Source organism: Bombina bombina, chromosome 5 (assembly GCF_027579735.1).
Source record: "Bombina bombina isolate aBomBom1 chromosome 5, aBomBom1.pri, whole genome shotgun sequence".
Lineage (NCBI taxonomy): Eukaryota > Metazoa > Chordata > Amphibia > Anura > Bombinatoridae > Bombina > Bombina bombina.
Genome location: NC_069503.1, coordinates 1,093,668,938 through 1,093,681,646, shown reverse-complemented (window position 1 = coordinate 1,093,681,646; position 12,709 = coordinate 1,093,668,938). Strand labels below are relative to the sequence as shown.

At 42.0% G+C, this 12,709-nt stretch overlaps 1 protein-coding gene across 1 annotated transcript in view; it reads right to left on the bottom strand.

The window, feature by feature from the left end:
- The window catches only part of KHDRBS3 (KH RNA binding domain containing, signal transduction associated 3), a 154,464-nt gene that overhangs the window by 55,075 nt on the left and 86,680 nt on the right, over positions 1 to 12,709 (bottom strand). The window lies entirely within an intron of this gene.

The following is a 12,709-nucleotide window of genomic DNA, read 5'->3' as shown; positions in this document are numbered from 1 at the left end:
CTAGCAATTTCATGTTTTCGGATTTTGCATTGCATAGTTGAAATAATACATTTGCTGTACATTGTGCACATCTGACCAAACAGTTTGTGTGGTGCTCAACATATTAAAGGGATAATGTACTCAGGAAAGCAGATGATATGAGTTAATTGTATTCAAAGCTGCTGCAGGAACACCCTTTTAAATGGGCTGGATTATCTATTTCACTCCCCAGATGGAGTTCCTTTCTATTTTTACCTCTTACTTACATAGCTTTTCTACAGTCAGTACTGCTGTACTGTACTAAGCTTCTCAGTATATTTGGAAGATTCAAGAGAAAAAACATACCTGTAGCTATATAAAAAATATTTGCATTTCATATATTGCAAAACAGAACTTGCAAGAAAAAAAAGTTAATTTATTGCTATGTTTTATTTGTGATGTTACAGCTTATTTGTCAACACTATACATATGGTAAAATAAAAACAAACAAAAGTAGTATTAAAAAAAAAATCCAATAACTATATAGAAGTATTTGCAAACACAATCCATTCCCGTAAGCATAGAATGCTCTGCTAAACTCACTAATGGGTCTGTCCAGCTTCACCAGTTCCTATATTATTCTATTGCTCCATAAACAGCACAGAATAACAAAAGAAAGGGTACAGCTTGAGAGGCTGGTAAGGTCTTTGGAATTGGAGACATTTAAAGGCATAAGATAGTCAAAATTAAACTTGCATAATTCAGATAGAGCATGTAATTTTAAGTCACTTTTACATTCACTTCTTTTTTCAAATGTACTTCATTCTCTTGATATTCTTTGCTGAAAAACATAATTTATGCTTACCTGATAAATTTATTTCTCTTGTGATGTATCAAGTCCACGGATTCATCCATACTTGTGGGATATTCTCCTTCCCTACAGGAAGTGGCAAAGAGAGCACCCACAGCAGAGCTGTCTATATAGCTCCTCCCTTAGCTCCACCCCCCAGTCATTCGAACGAAGGCTAGGAAGAAAATTGAGAAACTATAGGGTGCAGTGGTGACTGAAGTTTTTGAAATAAAAATATATTGCCTGTCTTAAAAAAAACAGGGCGGGCCGTGGACTCGGTACATCACAAGAGAAATAAATTTATCAGGTAAGCATAAATTATGTTTTCTCTTATAAGATGTATCGAGTCCACGGATTCATCCATACTTGTGGGACACCAATACCAAAGCTTTAGGACACGGATGAAGGGAGGGACAAGACAGGGACCTTAAACGGAAGGCACCACTGCTTGTAGAACCTTTCTCCCAAAAATAGCCTCCGAAGAAGCAAAAGTATCGAATTTGTAAAATTTGGAAAAAGTATGAAGCGTAGACCAAGTCGCCGCCTTACAAATCTGTTCAACAGAAGCTTCATTTTTAAAAGCCCACGTGGAAGCCACTGCTCTAGTAGAATGAGCAGTAATTCTTTCAGGAGGCTGCTGGCAAGCAGTCTCATAAGCCAAACGGATGATGCTTTTCAGCCAAAAGGAAAGAGAGGTAGCTGTGGCCTTTTGACCTCTCCGTTTACCAGACTAAACAACAAACAATGAAGATGTTTTGACGAAAATCTTTAGTTGCTTGTAAGTAGAACTTTAAAGCACGAACCACATCAAGATTGTGCAACAGACATTCCTTATTTGATGAAGGATTAGGACACAGTGAAGGAACAACAATTTCCTGATTGATATTCCTATTAGAAACAACCTTAGGAAGGAATCCAGGTTTGGTACGCAAAACCACCTTATCTGCATGGAAAACAAGGTGAGTCACACTGTAAAGCAGATAACTCAGAAACTCTTCGAGCCGAAGAGATAGCTACTAAAAACAAAACCTTCCAAGATAGAAGTTTAATATCTATGGAATGCATAGGTTCAAACGGAACCCCTTGAAGAACTTTAAGAACTAAGTTTAGGCTCCATGGCGGAGCAACTGGTTTAAATACAGGCTTGATCCTTAATAAGGCCTGACTAAACGCTTGAACATCTGGGACATCTGCCAGACGTTTGTGTAAAAGAATAGACAAAGCAGATATTTGTCCTTTTAAGGAACTAGCTGATAATCCCTTCTCCAATCCTTCTAGGAGAAAAGACAATATTCTAGGAATCCTAATCTTACTCCATGAGTAACCCTTGGATTCACACCAATAAAGATATTTGCGCCAAATCTTATGATAGATCTTCCTGGTGACATGCTTTCTAGCTTGAATCAGGGTATCAATGACCGACTCAGAGAAACCACGCTTTGATAGAATCAGGCATTCAATCTCCAATCAGTCAGATGCAGAGAAATTAGATTTGGATGCGTGAATGGCCCTTGGATTAGAAGGTCCTGCCTTATTGGCATAGTCCACGGTGGAACAGATGACATGTCCACTAGGTCTGCTTACCAAGTCCTGCGTGGCCACGCCGGTGCTATCAGAATCACTGAAGCTCTCTCCTGCTTGATTCTGGCAACCAGACGTGGGAGGAGAGGAAACGGTGGAAATACATAGGCCAGATTGAAGGACCAGGGCACTGCTAGAGCATCTATCAGTACCGCCTGGGGATTCCGGGACCTGGACCCGTAACAAAGAAGTTTGGCATTCTGACGGGACGCCATCAGATCCAATTCCAGTAACCCCATAGCTGAGTCAGCTGGGCAAATACCTCCGGATGGAGCTCCAACTCCCCCGGATGAAAAGTCTGACCACTTAGTTCTCTACTCCTGGGATATGGATTGTTGAGAGATGGCAAGAGTGATCCTCCGCCCATCGGAATATTTTGGTTACCTCCATCATCGCTAGAGAACTCCGTGTTCCGACTTGATGATTGATATAAGCTACAGTCGTGATGTTGTCCGACTGAAATCTGATTAATTTGGCCGCAGCAAGCTGAGGTCACGACTGAAGCGCATTGAATATCGCTCTCAGTTCTAGACTGTTTATCGGGAGGAGAGTTTCCTCCCGAGACCATAAGCCCTGTGCTTTCAGGGAGTTCCAGACTGCACCCCAGCCTAGCAGGCTGGCATATGTCGTTACTATGAGCCACTCTGGCCTGCGGAAACACATTCCCTGAGACAGGTGGCCCTGAGACAACCACCAGAGAAGAGAATCTCTGGTCTCCTGGTCCAGATGCAGTTGAGGAGATAAATCTGCATAATTCCCATTCCACTGTTTGAGCATGCATAGTTGCAGTGGTCTGAGGTGTAGGCGGGCAAAAGGAACTATGTCTATTGCCGCTACCATGAGTCCGATTACCTCTATACACTGAGCCACTGATGGCCGAGGAATGGAATGAAGAGCTCGGCAAGTGGTTAAGAGTTTTGATTTTCTGACCTCCATCAGAAATATTTTCATTTCTCCCGAGTCTATCAGAGTCCCTAAGAAGGAAACTCTTGTGAGAGGGAAGAGAGAACTCTTTTATGTTCACCTTCCACCCGTGAGATCTCAGAAAAGCCAACACGATGTCCGTGTGAGACTTGGCTAGTTGGAAAGTCGACGCCTGAATTAAGATGTCATCTAGATAAGGCGCCACTTCTATGCCCCGCGGCCTAAGCACCTCCAAAAGGGACCTTAGCACTTTTGTGAAAATTCTGGGAGCCGTGGACACCCCGAAGGAAAGGGCCACTAACTGGTAATGCCTGTCCAGAAAGGCAAATCTAAGGAATTGATGATGATCTCTGTGAATAGGGATGTGTAAATATGCATCCTTTAAGTCTACGGTAGTCATATATTGACCCTCCTGGATCAACGTTAGAATAGTCTGAATAGTCTCCATCTTGAATGATGGTACTCTGAGGAATTTGTTTAGAATTTTGAGATCCAAGATTGGTCTGAAAGTTCCCTCTTTTTTGGGAACCACAAACAGGTTTGAGTAAAACCCTAGCCCTTGTTCCTCTTTTGTAACATGGCGGATCACTCCCATGGTATGTAGGTCTTCTACACAGCATAAGAACGCCTCTCTCTTTGTCTGGTTTGCAGACAATTGAGAAATGTGAAATCTCCCCCTTGGGGGGGAGTCTTTGAAGTCCAGAAGATATCCCTGGGACACAATTTCTAAAGCCCAGGAATCATGAACATCTCTTGCCCAAGCCTGAGCGAAGAGAGAGAATCTGCCCCCTACTAGATCCGGTCCCGGATCGGGGGCTACCCCTTCATGCTGTCTTAGAGGCAGCTGCAGGCTTCTTGGCCTGTTTACCCTTGTTCCAAGCCTGGTTAGGTCTCCAGACTGATTTGGATTGGGCAAAATTCCCCTCTTGCTTTGCAGCAGGGGAAGCTGAAGCGGGACCACCTTTGAAGTTTCGAAAGGAACGAAAATTATTTTGTTTGGTCCTCATTTTATTTGTTTCATCCTGAGGGAGGGCATGGCCTTTCCCTCCTGTGATGTCTGAAATAATCTTTCAGTTCAAGCCCGAATAGAGTCTTTCCTTTGAAAGGGATGTTCAAAAGTTTAGATTTTGATGACACATCAGCAGACCAGGATTTAAGCCATAATGCCCTGCGTGCTAAAATGGCAAAACCTGAATTCTTTGCCGCTATTTTAGCCAGTTGGAAAGCGGCATCTTTAATGAAAGAATTAGCCAACTTAAGGGCCTCAATTCTATCCATAATGTCCTCTAATGGAGTCTCCATCTGAAGAGCCTCTTCTAGAGCCTCGAACCAGAAAGCAGCTGCAGTAGTTACAGGAACAATGCACGCAATAGGTTGGAGAAGAAAACCTTGATGTACAAAAATTTTCTTTAGGAGACCCTCTAATTTTTTATCCATAGGATCTTTGAAAGCACAACTGTCTTCGATAGGTATAGTTGTACGCTTAGCAAGAGTAGAAATAGCTCCCTCCACCTTAGGGATCGTCTGCCACGAGTCCCGCATGGTGTCAGATATGGGAAACATTTTCTTTAAAACAGGAGAGGGAGCGAACGGAATACCTGGTCTATCCCACTCCTTAGTAACAATATTCACAATCCTCTTAGGGACTGGAAAAAACATAATTTATGTTACCTAATAAATTTATTTCTCTTGTAGTGTATCCAGTCCACGGATCATCCATTACTTATGGGATATTCTCCTTCCCAACAGGAAGTTGCAAGAGTTCACCCACAGCAGAGCTGCTACATAGCTCCTCCCCCAACTGCCATATCCAGTCATTCGACCGAAAACATGCAGAGAAAGGAAAAACCATAGGGTGCAGTGGTGACTATAGTTTAAATGAAAAATTACCTGCCTTAAAATGACAGGGCGGGCCGTGGACTGGATACACTACAAGAGAAATAAATTTATCAGGTAAGCATAAATTATGTTTTCTCTTGTTAAGTGTATCCAGTCCACGGATCATCCATTACTTATGGGATACCAATACCAAAGCTAAAGTACACGGATGATGGGAGGGACAAGGCAGGTACTTAAACGGAAGTTACCACTTCCTGTAAAAAACCCTTTCTCTCAAAAATAGCCTCAGAAGAAGCAAAGTATCAAATTTGTTAAATTTGAAAAAGTATGAAGCGCAGACCAAGAATCCGTCTTGTAAATCTGTTCAACAGAAGGCTCATTTTAAAAAGGCCCAAGTGAAAACCACAGCTCTAGTAGAATGAGCTGTAGTCCCTTCAAGAGGCTGCTGTCCAGCAGTCTCATAAGCTAAATGAATTATGCTTTTTAACCAAAAAGACAGAGAGGTTGCTGAAGTCGTTTGATCTCTCCTCTGTCCAGCATAGACAACAAACAAGGTGAATGTTTAATGAAAATCTGTAGTAGCTTGTAAGTAAAACTTTAAAGCACGAACCACGTCCAAATTGTGTAATAGACGTTCCTTCTTTGAAGAAGGATTAGGATACAAGAATGGAACAACAATCCCTTGAGTGATATTCTTGTTAGATACCACCTTAGGTAAAAACCCAGGTTGGTACGCAGGACTACCTTATCCGTACGCAGGACCAGATAAGGAGAACCACATTGTAACGCAGATAACTCGGAGACTCTACAAGCCGAGGAAATAGCTACCAAAAAGGAACTTTCCAAGATAAAAGTTTGATATCTATGGAATGAAAAAGGTTCAAACGGAACTCCTTGAAGAACCTTAAGAACCAGGTTTAAGCTCCATGGCGGAGCAACAGTTTTAAACACAGGCTTGGTTCTAATCAAAGCCTGACCAAATGCCTGAACGTCTAGAATACCTGCCAGACGCTTGTGCAAAAAAAAATAGACAGAGTAAAAATCTGTCCCTTTAAAGAACTAGCTGACAACCTTTTTCTCAAAATCATCTTGGAGAAAAGATAATATCCTGGGAATCCAGACTTTACTCCATGAGTAACCCTTGGATTCATAACAATAAGATATTTACATCATATCTATGTTAAATTTTCCTAGAGACAGGCTTTCATGCCTGTATTAAGGTATCAATGACTGACTCAGAGAAGCCATGCTTTGATAACATCAAGCGTTCAGCCTCCAGGCAGTCCATCTCAGATTAGTTATATTTAGATGGTTGAAAGGACCATGAGGTAGAGGGACCTGTCTGAGAAACAGAGACCGTGGTGGAAAGGATGACATGTCCACCAGATCTGCATACCAGGTCCTGCGTGGCCACGCAGGCGCTGTCAAAAACACCAAGCACTCTCCTGCTTGATCTTGTGCAAACACCTCCGGAGGGAATTCCCACTCCCCCGGATAAAAAGTCTGACGACTTAGAAAATCCGCCTCCCAGTTCTCAACACCTGGGATATGGATAGCTGATGGACAAGAGTGAGTCTCTGTCCAGTGAATTATTTTAAGACTTCTAACATCGCTAGGAAACTTCTGTTCCCCCTTGATGGTTGATGTAAGCCACAGTCTTGATATTGTCCGACTGAAATATGGTGTACCTCAGAGTTGCTAACTGAGGCCAAGTCTGAAGAGCATGGAATATCGTTCCCAGTTCCAGAATACTCATTAGAAGGAGGGTCTCCTCCTGAGTCCATAATCCCTGAGCCTTCAGGGAGTTCCAGACTGTATCCCAACCTAAAAGGCTGGCATCAGTTGTAACAATTGTTCCATCTGACCTGCGGAAGGTCATACCCTGGACAGATGGACCCGAGATAGTCACCAGAGAAGAGAATCTCTGGTCTCTTGGTCCAGTTTTAACAGGAGAACAAATCTGTGTAATCCCCGTTCCTCTGACTGAGCATGCATAGTTGCAGCGGTCTGAAATGTAGGTGTGCAAACGGTACTATGACCCTTGCCGCTACCATTAAGCCGATTACATTCATGTACTGAGCCACAAAAGGGCGCGGATGGAATGAAGAACACGGCAGAAATTTAGAAACTTTGACAACCTGGACTCCGTCAGGTAATTTTTGATTTCTACAAAATCTATCAGAATCCCTAGGAGGGAAACCTTTGAGATTGGGGATAGAGAACTCTTTCCTTGTTCACTTTCCACCCATGCGATCTCAGAAATGCCAGTACTACGCTCGTACAAGACTTGGCAACTTTGATGTTTGACGCCTGAATCAGGATGTCGTCTAAATAAGGGGCCACTTCTATGCCCCGCGGCCTAATGACTGCCAAAGCGACCCCAGAACTTCCATAAAGATTCTTGGGGCTGTAGTTAACCCAAAGGAAAGAGCTACAAACTGGTAATGCCTGTCTAGAAAGGCAAACCTGAAAAACCGATGGTGATTCTTATGCATCGTAATGTGAGGATAAGCATCCTTCAAATCCATTGTAATCCTCTATTGATATATTGAATAGTTTCCAACTTAAATGGTGGAATTCTGAGGAATTTGTCTAAGATTCTTAGATCCAAAATAGATCTGAAGTTTCCCTCTCCTTGGGAACCACAAACAGATTTGAGTAAAAACTCTATCCCTGTTCCTCCCCTGGAACAGGATGGGTCTCGTACACAGTGTAAGAATGCCTCTTTCTTTATCTGGTTTGCAGATAATTGTGAAAGGTGAAATCTCCCCTTTTTTGGGGGGGAAAAGCTTTGAAATCCAGAAGATATCTCTCTCGCCCACACCTGGGCGAAAAATGAAAGTCTGCCCCCTACAGGATCCGTTACCGGATAGGGAGCCGTTCTACATGCTGTCTTAGAGGCAGCAGCAGGCTCCTTTGCCTGCTTATCTTTGTTCCAGGTCCGGTTGTCACCAGACGGTCTTGGACTGAGCAAAAGTTCCCTCTTGTTTTGCCTTACAGGAAATTGATGCCACGCTTGCCTTGAAGTTTCGAAAGGCACGAAAATTAGACTTTTTTGGCCCTTGATTTGGACCTGTCCTGAGGAAGGACATTACCCTTTCCTCCAGTGATATTAGCAATAATCTCCTTCAAACCAGGCCCGAATAGGGTCTGCCCCTTGAAGGGAAGTTAAGTAGCTTAATTATTAAAGTCACGACAGCTGACCATAATATAAGTCTTAGCGCTGTGCGCGCCAGCATAGTAAAAACAGAATTCTTAGCCGTTAGATTAGTCAAAAAAAAACAAGGCATCAGAAACAAAGGAATTGGCTAGCTTAAGTGCTCTAAGCTTGTCAAGTATTCATCCAATGGAGTCGCTACCTGTAAAGCCTCATCCAGAGACTCAAACCAGAACGCCGCAGCAGCAGTGACAAAAGCAATGCATGCAAAGGGCTGCAGGATAAAAACCTTGTTACATAAACATTTTCCTATGTCCCTTGCCAGGTAACCCTCTAATTTTTTATCCATTGGATCTAAAAAAGCACAACTGTCCTTGACAGGGGAAGTGGTACGCTTAGCTAGAGTAGAAACTCTTCTCTTCACCTTAGGAACTGTCTGCCATAAGTCCCGTGTGGTGGCAACTATTAGAAACATTTTTCTAAAAATAGGAGGGGAAGAGAACGGCACACCTGGTCTATCCCATTCCTTATTAATACTTTTAGTAAACCTCTTTAGGTATTGGAAAAACATCAGTACACACTGGCACTGCATAGTATTTATTCAGTCTACACAATTTCTCTGGCACTTTATTTGTAACACAGTCATTCAGAGCTGCTAAAACCTCCCTGAGCAACAAGTGGAGGTTCTCAAGCATAAATTTTAAATGTAGAAATATCAGAATCAGGTTAAATCATCTTCCCTGAGTCAAAAATATCACCCACAGACTGAAGCTCCCCCCAGCTTCTGCATACTGTGAGGCAGTATCAGACATGGTTCTTAAAGCGTCTGTATGCTCTGTATCTACCCCCAGAGCTATCTTGCTTTCCTTTAATTTTAGGTAGCCTGACTAATACCGCTGCCAGTGTATTATTCACAACCTTTGCCATGTCTTGTAAAATAAACGCTATGGGCGCCCTTGATGTACTTGGCGCCATTTGAGCGTGAGTCCCTGGAGTGGGAGTCGAAGGGTCTGACACGTGGGGGGAGTTAGTCGGCATAACTTCCCCCTTGACAGAATCCTCTGGTAAAATAAACGCTATGGGCGCCCTTGATGTACTTGGCGCCATTTGAGCGGGAGTCCCTAAAGCGGGAGTCAAAGGGTCTGACACGTGGGGAGAGTTAGTCGGCATAACTTCCCCCTCGACAGAATCCTCTGGTGATAATGTTTTTAAAGACAAAAAATGATCTTTATTGTTTAACATGAAATCAGTACATCTGGTACACATTCTAAAATGGGGTTCCACCATGGCTTTTAAACATAATGAACACAGAGCTTCCTCTATGTCAGACATGTTAGAACAGACTAATAATGAGACTAGTAAGCTTGGAAAACACTTTAAATCAAGTTAACAAGCAAATATAAAAAACGTTACTGTGTCTTTAAGAGAAACAAATTTTGTCAAAATTTGAAAAAAGGCAGAAATTTTTACAGTATTATGTAATAAGTTAACAGAGCATTGCACCCACTTGCAAATGGATGATTAACCCCTTAATGCAAAAAACAGATAAAAAAAACGACATAGACGTTTTTTAACAGACACAACAAAACTGCCACAGCTGAACTGTGGATTACCTTCCCTATAAACGATTTTGGAAGTCTTTTTAGCCCCTTAAAGAAGCCCTGTAGTATTCATGGGGCTGCTGAGGGAATCTGGATGATTCATTTTGTAATTTTAACTGCGCAAAAAAGCGCTAAATTAGGCCCCTCCCACTCATATTACAACAGTGGGAAGCCTCAGTTAACTGTTTCTATGCAAAATTTAAGCCAGCCATGTGGAAAAATTAGGCCCCAATAAGTTTTATCACCAAACATATGTTAAAAAACGATTAAACATGCCAGCAAACATTTTAAAACACATTTTTATAAGAGTATGTGTCTCTATTAATAAGCCTGATACCAGTCGCTATCGCTGCATTTAAGGCTTTACTTACATTACTTCGGTATCAGCAGTATTTTCTTAGTCAATTCCATTCCTTAGAAAAATATTTTACTGCACCTAAGCCTGATACCAGTCACTATTACTGCATTTAAGGCTTTACTTACATTACTTCGGTATCAGCAGTATTTTCTTAGTCAATTCCATTCCTTAGAAAAATATTTTACTGCACATACCTTATTTGCAGGAAAACCTGCACACCATTCCCCCTCTGAAGTACCTCACTCCTCAGAATGTGTGAGAACAGCAAATGGATCTTACTTACTTCTACTAAGATCATAGAAAAAACGCAGGCAGATTCTTCTTCCAAATACTGCCTGAGATAAACAGCACACTCCGGTGCCATTTAAAAATAACAAACTTTTGATTGAAGAAATAAACTAAGTATAAAACACCACAGTCCTCTCACGACCTCCTATCTATGTTGAGGGTTGCAAGAGAATGACTAGATATGGCAGTTGGGGGAGGAGCTATGTAGCAGCTCTGCTGTGGGTGAACTCTTGCAACTTCCTGTTGGGAAGGAGAATATCCCATAAGTAATGGATGATCCGTGGACTGGATACACTTAACAAGAGAAACATCAGTGTAAACAGGAACCTCTAAGTATTTGTCCATTTTACACAATTTCTCTGGGACCAATATAGGGTCACAATCATCTAGAGTCGCTAATACCTCCCTGAGCAATAAGCGGAGGTGTTCAAGCTTAAATTTAAAGGCCGTCATAGCAGAATCTGTCTTACGGAACGTCTTTCCTGAATCAGAAATTTCTCCCTCAGATAACAAATCCCTTACCCCTACTTCAGAACATTGTGAGGGTATGTCGGATACGGCTACTAAATCGTCTGACGGCTCAGCATTTGTTCGTAACCCAGAGCTGTCACGCTTTCCTTGTAAACCAGGCAGTTTAGATAAAGCATATGTGAGGGTTGTATTCATAACTGTGGCCATGTCTTGTAAAGTAAATGAATTTGACGCACTAGAGGTACTTGGCGTCACTTGTGCGGGCGTTACTGGTTGTGACACTTGGGGAGAGCTAGATGGCAAACCCTCATTCCCTTCTGTCTGAGAATCATCTATTGCAATATTTTTAAGTGCTAAAATATGCTCTTTATAATTTATAGACATATCAGTGCAAGTGGGACACATTCTAAGAGGAGGTTCCACAATGGCTTCTAAACACATTGAACAAGGATTTTCCTTGATGTCAGACATGTTAAACAGGCTAGTAATGCAATAAGCAAGCTTGTAGAACACTTTAATCAAAGCAAATAAAACTTAGTAAAAAAACGGTAGTGTGCCTTTAAGAGAAAAAAAGCTGCACAAACTCTGCAAAACAGTGTAAAAAAGCAGTAAACTCAACAAAATTTTTACAGTAGCATCATAAAGCCTTAGTAACTTTGCACAGCTATGCAAATAAACAATTAACCCCTTAATGTAAAAACCGTATTGACAAAACGTCGAAAAACGGTAAAAAACGTTCAGCACCTGCCCTTTAGGAACAATTTGTGGGGGAAAACCCTTCTTTAAAGCCCTCAAACACAGTAGGAACCTCTGGAGAAGCAGCTGCATGTCTCCGAGGAAAAGAACCTGCGCAACTGAGGCGCGAAAATAGGCCCCTCCCACCTCACTCAATGTTATGGGGCCTAAAAGAAACACAACAGAGTGTTTCTCAAACTAGCCATGTGGGTTAATAACCCTTAAACAAGCCACAATGACCCCTTAAAGTCCCTCAAAAAACGTTATATTTGCAATAAAAACAAATGTTTTTTTTCCTATCAGTGTCACCAGTAATTAATGAGCCCTTTATGCAAGCTGGGATTCCTACTAAGTATGTGAATACAGCTTACCCTTCCCTCATGGGGATATTGCCAGCCTTTTCTAGAATTATCACAGTCTGTCTAGAAAAAAATAGACTGAACATACCTCAATGCAGTTTAGCCTGCAAACCGTTCCCCCAACTGAAGTTTTCCTGTACTCTTCAGCCCTTGTGAGAACAGCAGTGGATCTTAGTTACAAAGTGCTAAGATCATCATCCTTCTTGCAGAAATCGTCATCCCTTTTCTGCCAGAGAGTAAATAGTACACACAGGTACCATTTAAAATAACAAACTTTTGCTTGAGAAAATAAAAACTAACATTTTTGTCACCACACTCACTTTACCCTTCCTAGTACTTAGAGTAGGCAAAGAGAATGACTGGGGGGTGGAGCTAAGGGAGGAGCTGTATAGACAGCTCTGCTGTGGGGGCTCTCTTTGCCACTTCCTGTAGGGAAGGAGAATATCCCACAAGTATGGATGAATCCGTGGACTCGATACATCTTACAAGAGAAAATATGTACATATCCCACACTAGTGAGAGCTAGCTGCTGATCGGTGTCTGCACACATTTGTTTCTTGTGAATGGCTAACTAGATGTGTTCAGCTA